The sequence below is a fragment of the Petromyzon marinus genome, unplaced genomic scaffold (assembly GCF_048934315.1).
Source record: "Petromyzon marinus isolate PM22_M1 ecotype Great Lakes invasive population unplaced genomic scaffold, UKy_Petmar_22M1.pri1.0 PM_Scaffold_397, whole genome shotgun sequence".
Classification (NCBI taxonomy): Eukaryota; Metazoa; Chordata; class Hyperoartia; order Petromyzontiformes; family Petromyzontidae; genus Petromyzon; species Petromyzon marinus.
The window spans coordinates 3,591-14,168 of NW_027423387.1; the positions used below are offsets into that span (position 1 = coordinate 3,591).

The window sequence follows — 10,578 nt, forward strand, 5'->3', positions numbered from 1 at the left end:
ATAATAAATTCTCCTGGCCACCCATAGAAAATTAGAGTGCACAATTATACATGTGATTCATCACAGGCGAGCTCACACCAGCTACACTTGCAGCTTAGGGCCTCGCAATAAGAGAGGGGGGGGATCTCTAAATACGAAACAAGAAATGGACACGAGGTTTCGAGTTTTAACATAATTGCTTAATAAATAAAGATCGGTGAGAAAAAAGACTCTCCAAAGCAGTTATTTTCATTCTGCTGACAAAAATATACAGGCATTCATAGAAGGGGCCTCTTAAGCTTGACAATGGCATAGGGCCCCAGCAATGCCATCATCTGGCTCTGCTGCCGAGTGTCATCCCAATGAAGTAATTTGCAGGTAACTTTAGCATTGGGATGCTTGGCCAATACCCAGTTACATTGTGATTGTGTGTTTTCTAGCTATGGGAGCAAACTGGATAACCGATACAGAACAAAGGGGAGAACGTAGAAAACTCCGCAAAGTGCCAGTCGGATAATTAACCAAGGCCCTTCTTGTTGTGAGGGTCAAAGATCACCGCTGCACCACCCTGCCACCTGAAACGATAATAGTTCGCTTAGAATTTTTTTTTTAAGTGTGCACAGTTACACGCGATAATCACATCTCATCTCAAGCATTTGAAAAGGGCACCCTCAGTGGCAACTGTTCTCTGTGTCACACACGGTTATTCAGCACCTAACCTGCAAGCAGGTCAAGTGCTGTTTGCTGCGAGCAATCCCAATTGAGTGAGTCGCAGTGAAGTTTTTTTTTTACATGCCAATTGTCGCCTGTGATGCTGACACACGATGGCCATACTTTATTTTAAATAATGTCTTGGGATCGTTTTTATTTTTTTACGTTGAATTTTATTGAGTAAATCACGAGCCCGTTACAGTGCACCACGGGACTGCACGTCATTCGAGTGGTGCATTCACAATGCAACCGGACCATTTATTAGGGGAGGCTGACGCGAAGGGGGGAGTGAGGCCCGCGGCCCCCCATAAACTGGTGGGGGGGAGAGGGGGGCATTGTGACAGGCGTAGAAGAGTTGTAGTTGTAATCTGCTCCACGTTTGTCTTGATAAAGGAGACCTGTGCAACCTGCTCCGTGTGTGACGTGCGTGCTCCTCGGTGTGACGTGCGTGCCGCTGGATGTGTGATGTGCGTGCTCCTTGGTTTGACGTGCGTGCTCCTCGGTGTGACGTGTGTGCCGCTCAGTGTGATGTGTGTGGGTGTAGGAGAGGCCCATTACCCTGGCGCATGGCAGTCGATGACAAGTTCTACTGCTTGATCTGCGATGGCTACTGCATGCAGCCACCCCCCTGCTGTCCACCGCAAGTGTAAGCCGCCCCCCCATACCTCCCACTCCAGGTTTTATCCACTGCTGGACTGATGCGTTTCTATTGTGGATGCAGGTGGCTGACGGAGGAGAGTGCGAAGTGCTTGTTCTGGGATATTCTTTGATTTTAATTGTAGTGATTCAATTAATTGATTGAACAATTGCTTAAGGGTGAATTACGTGATGTGTTATTGGCAGTGAGTTGTGCTGGCTGGTTCAGTCTCGTTGACACGGCCATTATGAACCCTCTTAGTCTGGAATGTCCTACTTCCAGCCGTACGTGCTGTTGCGACCCACAGACTCCTCACATACAATGAGGGAAAAAAGTATTCGATCCCCTGCTGATTTTGTACGTTTGCCCACTGACAACGAAATGATCAGTCTATACTTTTAATGGTAGGTTTATTTGAACAGTGAGAGACAGAATAACAACAACAAAAATCCAGAAAAACGCATGTTAAAAATGTTATAAATTGATTTGCATTTTAATGAGGGAAATAAGTATTTGACCCCCTCTCAATCAGAAAGATTTCTGGCTCCCAGGTGTCTTTCATACAGGTAACGAGCTGAGATTAGGAGCACACTCTTAAAGGGAGTGCTCCTAATCTCAGCTTGCTACCTGTATAAAAGACACCTGTCCAAAGAAGCAATCAATCAGATTCCAAACTCTTCACCATGGCCAAGACCAAAGAGCTCTCCAAGGATGTCAGGGACAAGATTGTAGACCTACACAAGGCTGGAATGGGCTACAAGACCATTGCCAAGCAGTTTGGTGAGAAGGTGACAACAGTTGGTGCGATTATTCGCAAATGGAAGAAACACAAAAGAACTGTCAATCTCCCTTGGCCTGGGGTTCCATGCAAGATCTCACCTCGTGGAGTTGCAATGATCATGAGAACTGTGAGGAATCAGCCCAGAACTACACGGGAGGATCTTGTCAATGATCTCAAGGCAGCTGGGACCATAGTCACCAAGAAAACAATTGGTAACACACTACGCCATGAAGGACTGAAATCCTGCAGCGCACACAAGGTCCGCCTGCTCAAGAAAGCACATATACAGTGAGGGAAAAAAGTATTTGATCCCCTGCTGATTTTGTACGTTTTCCCACTGACAAAGAAATGATCAGTCTCTATTTTTAATGGTAGGTTTATTTGAACAGTGAGAGACAGAATAACAACAAAAAAATCCAGAAAAATGCATGTCAAAAATGAACATCTGAATGATTCAGAGGACAACTGGGTGAAAGTGTTGTGGTCAGATGAGACCAAAATGGAGCTCTTTGGCATCAACTCAACTCGCCGTGTTTGGAGGAGGAGGAATGCTGCCTATGACCCCAAGAACACCATCCCCACCGTCAAGCATGGAGGTGGAACAACTTCACCGCATCAAAGGGACGATGGACGGGGCCATGTACCGTCAAATCTTGGGTGAGAACCTCCTTCCCTCAGCCAGGGCATTGAAAATGGGTCGTGGATGGGTATTCCAGCATGACAATAACCAAAAACGCACGGCCAAGGCAACAAAGGAGTGGCTCAAGAAGAAGCACATTAAGGTCCTGGAGTGGCCTAGCCAGTCTCCAGACCTTAATCCCATAGACAATCTGTGGAGGGAGCTGAAGGTTCGAGTTGCCAAACGTCAGCCTCGAAACCTTAATGACTTGGAGAAGATCTGCAAAGAGGAGTGGGACAAAATCCCTCCTGAGATGTGTGCAAACCTGGTGGCCAACTACAAGAAACGTCTGACCTCTGTGATTGCCAACAAGGGTTTTGCCACCAAGTGCTAAGTCATGTTTTGCATAGGGGTCAAATACTTATTTCCCTCATTAAAATGCAAATAAATTTAAAACATTTTTGACACGCGTTTTTTTGAATTTTGTTGTTGTTATTCTGTCTCTCACTGTTCAAATAAACCTACCACTAAAATTATAGACTGATCATTTCTTTGTCAGTGGGCAAACGTACAAAATCAGCAGGGGATCAAATACTTTTTTCCCTCACTGTAGAGACCCACAGACTTCTTCTCTCTCTACAAGATAAACATGACCAGTGTTTCTGCACTACGTATGGAGATGCAGTGGCATTTAGACGCCGCTGTGTGAATCCATACTGTAGATATTTTATGCCTTCATGACCCTCTACCTACTCACCCCCCCTCACCCCCCTCGCCACCTGACCCCCTTCATCCCCCCGTGACGTCATTAACATCATCAGCACTCATTCAACCATTCTGAGAACGAACGCACACTGGAAGAGGTCAAAGCGCAGTCCGAGCTTGTGCGCGATTCGCCTTCCTCGCACCCTCACCGCACCCTCCCCTCGCCCCACAGCCGCAAGGTGATGCACCGCTGCTGGAGCCACGCGCCGTTAGAGCGCCCCACGTTTGAGGCGATCCTCGCAGAGCTGAGACCGGTCTCCAACGATGACAAGATCGACAAAGGCGAAGAGGTCGGCTGGGAGCCGTCGTCCGTTCCGTCCGAGCACAGCTCCCTCACTTGCTAGGATCGCCCTCGTTACCCTGTCCACTCTAGGGGTGAATAGTTTATTTTATTATTTCAAAGATTACCGTGCTACATTTGTTTATTCAGGGAAGTCTCACTCTTTTGCAGGAGGGTCCTGTCCAGCTTTCACAGAAGGAGGCAATGTTGCCACGGTGTGTAATCCCTGTTTAAGTAATTTGCAAGTAAAATCTCACTGTTAGAATTGGTTGTTCTTTTTTGAAAGCTGAGAACCCTGAGAAAACGCGTGCACAACAGGGGAAGAACATGCAAAGTCCACAAACTCTCACTTACACGCCAAGACTAAGATCCCCCCATGTAACAGACTGTTGGAGTAAGTGCCGTTATGAGCACTTATGCAGGCCAGCACAGCATATGGGGTCTCTCTCTGCCAGTGCTGATGTTTTCACAATGCACCAAGTACTCATTTGAGGCCGAGGGTAGGTCCAGGAATGGTTCAGATAATTGCCACTGGTGTTGGCCGTGAGCAGGAATTATGCCAGGATTTATGGCTCCATAGTACAGCTCGCTAACCCGCTGCACTAACGCTCCTCGTAAACATCGGTAACATAAACAAACAACAGCTCGTACAAATACAAGAACAAATACAAGAACCCCCCCCCCCATAAGGTACATCGTGTTGTTTTGATTTCACGACTCGGCGCGACTCGCGAATACTAAAAGCGAGATGCTCGTGGTTAGTAAACAGGTGTCCAGTAGTCAATCCGTGTTTACTAAAATCTCGTGGTTGGTAAATTCGCGGTTGGCAAGGGATTCCTGTAGATGTATGCCTCTATTACGAAAGGGATGCGTTCTTCTAAAAACGCACGCAAAACAAAATATCGTAAATCGGAATGGCCTTTCCCATTAATTGAATACGAAAAACTTGCCATGTGTTTCAGACAGTCATTTCTGCTATACTCCTAAACCCAAAATATACACCAATATTTCACAATACAAAAAATAATAAAGAACACATATTATAACGGTTGAATAATAATAATAAATTTAAGACAAAAATAATTAACATCTTCAAGGAACTCACCAAAAGATCTGCATGTTGGAATGACTGGAGAGGTGACGAGGCGTTACTTTTGCACTATGGGGATACCGTGACACTGTCGTGGATGGATGACAGCTTCTTGCTTGATGATCTCATGGTGCGTGCCATGTGATATATTGTTTCTGCTGAAATTCTATTTCGTAAGTCGAAAAGTATCCTTAATTTGTCAATTTCGTTTTCACTAAATTTCGTGAATGGAACATTCGTAAATCAAAACACAAAGATTTCCTGTACAACCAATATAGACTGTTGGGCCAAGTGCTGTCGTCAAGCACCTAATACAGAAAATAAAAACACGTGCATTCATGCACAACCACGTACAAATACACGTGCCGATTATAAGCACATGCTTTAAACAGAAATTACAAATGTTATATATTGTGCTTCAATCATTACATTTTATATTAGTGTGTCTTAATATTACACAGTAAATATCTTCAAGGACCACTCATACAGTCCCATCATCACCACCATCATCACCAAATGTATCATTATCATCATCCCAACCATCTGTATAATCAATCACCATCTGTATCATCACGACCAAAGCAAAGACTCCCCATATAGCCCGAATAGACTGTTGGGGCAAGTGCTGTTAGCAAGTACCTGTGAAGGCCAGCATGGCACACGAGGGGTGGGTGGCCAACACCACGCCCGGCTGCCTTTGTCTCCCCAGGAGTGATGTTCACACCACACCAGGTACTCATTTGAGGCTGAGTCGACCTAGGGGAGGCCCATGACCAGTTCAGAGAGTCGTTACCTGCGTTGGGCATGAGCGAGAATTTAACTCGGGTTGCCGGGTTCGTAGCGCAGCGTGCTAAACGCTACACTACCGCTATCCACCACCTGTATCACCATCATCTTCCAGAGTTAATACATTTCATGTCAATAGCTGGAAATGCTTGTATTTGTAATAACAAAAAATGCATAAGTAGTTGTCACTCACTCACCCACACTCAAACGGTCAGAAAGGACTGAAAGATGAAATATCTTCAGAACCCTACATCCTGAAACTAAATTAATTATTTCAATTTTACCAAGTAAGGCCCACTGAGCTATATCGCACGCTCAGGAGTCCTGATTCCACTTCTGGGAGTCTCAAGTCCAACGCCATGGAATTGTATATGTTTAAACGTGCGTGCACGTGTGTTTGTGTGCACGTATGTGTGCATGCGTGCCTTCATATGCGCATGCGTGTATGCACGTGCGTGTGTATGCACGTGCGTGTGTAAAAGAACTTTAGCCATTACATTTGGGATATGTTCGGTTTAGGGTTAAGAGCTTTGCACACACAAACAGGTGGGTGTGTTAACTCACCAGTGTGTAGCTCACTTCACCGGTGAGCTGGTGTGTACGCTATCTAATCTGTAAGCTTACGGACTGTGTGTGTGCACACTAGTGTGTAAGCTCACTGATGTGTAAACCTGCTGGTGTGTGCTCTTTGGTGTGTGGCCTCACTAATGTGCAGCACATTTTGTGGAAGCTCACTAGTGTGCTTGCACACGAGTGTGCCGGTGAGTGTGAGTGTGCGGTGAGTGTGTGGAAATGTGTGTGTGTGTGAGTGTGTGTGAGTGAATGAGTGCGGTGTGAGTGTGTGTGTGAATGCGGTGTGAGTGCGGTGTGTGTGAATGTGCAGTCAGAGTGCCGGTAAGTGAGTGCGTGGTGAGTGTGTGGTAAGTGTGTGTGAATGTGCAGTCAGTGTGCTGGTAAGTAAGTGCGTGGTGAGAGCGGTGAGTGTGTGTGAATGTGCAGTCAGTGTGCCGGTAAGTGAGTGCGTGGTGAGTGTGAGGTGTGAGTGTGCAGTGAGTGCCAGTGTGCGAGTGTGCCGGTAAGTGAGTGTGCGGTGAATGTGGTAAGTGTGTGAGTGTGCCGGTGAGTGTGTGGTGAGTGTGTGGCTTGACGTGTCTCCGTATCAGTTTTACTCAGCCACCCCCTTACTTGCCCACACGTAGATCCGTCCTGCCCACCAGACAGCTACATGCGATTCAAATGTCCACGTACACATGACATCACATTGCGATGCTCATGTGTGACATACATGTGCCACGTGTTGCACACACTACGCACGTCCCATGCACAAAGGGCATGCCTTACAAGTGATGACCACGCGATGCAGGTGCTTGCCTTGTAGATGTCACGTACCCGTGACGCACGTGGCCCGTGCGCGTGACGCGCGTGCTCCGCGCTGCCGTGTGCTTTGACCAGGGCCGTCCGTAGGGGGTGCGTGGGCCCCCCCCCCCGATGCCTTCAAACTAAACCGGAAGCATTACATGTGACACTGATGTCTACACGTGGGGCCTCCCCCGAAGCGCGGGGCCCGGGATAGTCGGTCCAATTTGCCAGACACTCGGGGACGACTCTTGATTTGGCATACGCGACGCGCACGTTGTGTGTGCTGTGCGTGGGGTGACTGGCCGATGTGCGTGCCAGGCAGGGCAAGGGGGACTGCCATTGATTGTGTCGAGACCTTTTGTATGGGTGACGAGATGAACGCCCAAATTCAACGCAGGCTGCCACACAAGGGCTGCACATTTCAATGTTGAGCAGGTCCCTGTGTGTCCGTGCGTGTCGGTCCCTGTGTGTTGTTTGTGTGTGCGTTATGTGAGGGTAGCAGTGGCGCAGTGGATAGTACGCTACGCTCCGAACCCCGCAAACAAGCGAGTTGGAGTCCCGCTCATGGCCAACACCAATAACGATTATTTATCTGAACTGGTCCTGGGTCGACTCAACCTCAAATGAATACCTGGAGCGGTGTGTGTATACATCACCGCTTGGGAGACAAAGGCGGCCGGGTGTGGTGTTGGCCACCTACCCCCTGGTATACCATGCCGACCTTCATTGGTGCTTGCAAACAGCACTTGCCACAACAGTCTGTTAAGGCTATATGGGGGATCCTCGTCTCTGCAGTGGGAAACTCGTAGGTGTGTGCATGTGTGGAGGGAAACCTGTACTGCTGTCGTACGTTGTGACCGGGCGAGGCCAATTTCCGTCCTCATGGTCGGCCACGGCGTCCTGGTATTCGTACTGCTGCTTGTTTTTGGCTGTAATGACACCCAACATAGACAACCCCATCACCTGCGTTCAAACAAGTGTTACACAGTACGTACACACGCGCAATAAAGCAACCACAAAGCACATACACTTTTAAATATAAAAGCACTGGGGGTCTAGTACTGTAGTCACCAATCCGTGTGTATTATTTGTTTATTTGTTGGTCATTCTGATGGCAGGACAAACAGAAGCTGCATCCATAACTTCTCAATCCCCACAGTCCCAGGCCAAGGTCCATTCATGGAATTAATACAAATAGTTACTTATTAGAAAGTGTTTTTGTTTGTTTGGGTTAGATCTCGTAAATCTTAGTCAAGTTTGTCACGTAAACAAAACATGCCAATTAGTGACTATTTCAGCACATCGGTGTGTTGGAGAGTAAACCCACAACATTTACAATTCAAGTACCGTGACGTTTCGCCTGTAACTACAACAACAACCCGCCTCGTCAGGTGACAGCCAGAGTTGTGGTGAAATCCTTCCCCTGTTTCGGTCTTTAATAGACGTAGACGGGGGATAAATGTGACGTCGTCGCTTGTAAGCAGATCCGATACGAAGACGGGGGGGGGGGGTAACGTATTGATGTAAATTACAATGGATATCTGTTATTGATTGGGTTATTCGCAGTTAATCAACATACATAATTGTTACTCCTGCTATTATGGATTGACTCAAGCAGCTAGCGAAGGATGCTAGGTTTAGTAATATATGTTATATATGTCGCTATTGTTAACTTTCAATCACATTTCTTATGATCACTGTTGCATTGTTTTTATAGCATTATTTTAGTAACTTCTAGAAAGGTTTAGTTTAGCCTGATTTTTACATAGTGGACACTGTGTGTGTGTGCTGCGAGCTGAGTGGTGGAGGTACCTGGCAACAGTTGAACCGAGCCCGCTCGACCTCTTCATCCGTGGCGACCAGGGTACAATCGTTACTATATTCTTGGTTCTTTCAGGTAAAGTCACGTAGATAGAAAATAATAACAATAAAATAAAAATAAATTAAAATAAAAGCAAAAAACCCACGACGTTTCGATCGCAACACGTGATGAAGACCGCTTGTGTTGCCACCGAAACGTCGTGGGTTTTTTGCCTTAACTTAAAATGTTATTTTCTATCTACGTGACTTTACCGAAAGAACCAAAAATTATGAATTACTGCAAGTTACGAAAGTTTAAAGTAAAAATTTGACAGTCGTGTAACTAATCAGGCCTGGAGGATACAGTGGACCACGTGGTTTCCGGGGTTTGTTACCTTAACAACAAGTGACGTCACTTCCTTAGCAACGGCGATCATTACAGACGGAGGTGGACGCGCGCTCCGTGTGCTTAAAGATCGCATTCGGGAGCACACTTCGACAACGTCGTCAGTGAACATCGTTAACGCGGTTAAATTACTTGGTAAACCTCATTGACAAACATCCGTGAGGTTGAACACTTCATTAACACAGTTAACGAAATCTATTGACAAAACGTGACCATCCGTGACTTCTCGTTCTGCCTTCAAGGCGATATCTTCCGTGAGTACATCCACACGCGCGCTGTATCAGGATAACATTAATCTGAGAGAACATCTATATGTGAATGTGTGTTCGAAATGTTTAATATACTTGCCGACATGCAACAAACTTGAAATTTGGCATGTGGGTAGCTTCCTGACTGTATACAATTCAAAAAGTATAAAAATAGACTTTTCTATTTGGGGGGGGGGAGGGGGGGGCGCAAAAATGGATATAATATTTCGATTTAAAGCTTTCGTGACTGCAAGGATTCATCTTTGGTTATTTCGGTAAAGTCACGTAGAATGAGAATAAAATAATAAATTGATCAAATAAAATAACACAATAATATTCTCACGACGTTTCGGCCACAACACAAGCGGCCTTCATCAGGTGAAGGGACGAGACTGTCTGGTAGGACAGCGCTGGAGTGAAAGAGCCACGTTCAGATCACGGCCTTTAAGCTGTGTGAGAGGAACAAAGCGCCTTGACAAAGGAATTAGCATATAATTTAGCATTGAAATGGCTGAATGATTAGCTTGTGACTGGTCACAGAAATAGCTATGTTAAAGTTAAAGCATACACATCCGCAGAGGCACCCCTTGATAAAGGAATTAGCATAGAATTTAGCATTGAAATCGCTAAGTTAAAGCATACACATCCGCAGAGGCACCCCTTGACAATGGAATTAGCATAGAATTTAGCATTGAAATAGCTGAGTGATTAGCTTGTAACTGCTCACAGAAATAGCTACGTTAAAGTCAGAGCATACACATTCACCGAGGCACTTAGTACAAATCAAACAGGAGAATTTAGCATTGAAATAACTAGGCGAATTTAGCATTGAAATAACTGAGTGATTAGCTAGTGACTGGTCACAGAAATGACTATGTTGAAGTCAAGGCCTACACATCTGAGCTATTCACAGTACTATATAGTGACCCAATAAAAAAACTAAAATATAAATTACCTTAATGTTATCAATAAACTCTATATTCTCCAATCAGCTAAGCTACCAACAATAAGTCGTTATATATCACAATGCTATATGGCGACAAAATGGGTGGATTCTTACCCTCAACTTTAGCACCACGGATAGCTACAGGCCCCGTTCAGACGGACGAGTTCGTCC

General features: G+C 45.8%; 1 long non-coding RNA gene across 1 annotated transcript; it reads right to left on the reverse strand.

Moving 5' to 3' along the window:
* Positions 1–345: 345 nt before the first annotated feature.
* Positions 346–9,186, reverse strand: LOC142923292 (uncharacterized). The gene is made up of 3 exons (XR_012940672.1): positions 8,820–9,186; positions 7,858–7,936; positions 346–554 (listed from the first exon to the last, which is right to left on the reverse strand). It is a non-coding gene; the product is annotated as an uncharacterized LOC142923292 (long non-coding RNA).
* Positions 9,187–10,578: the final 1,392 nt, after the last annotated feature.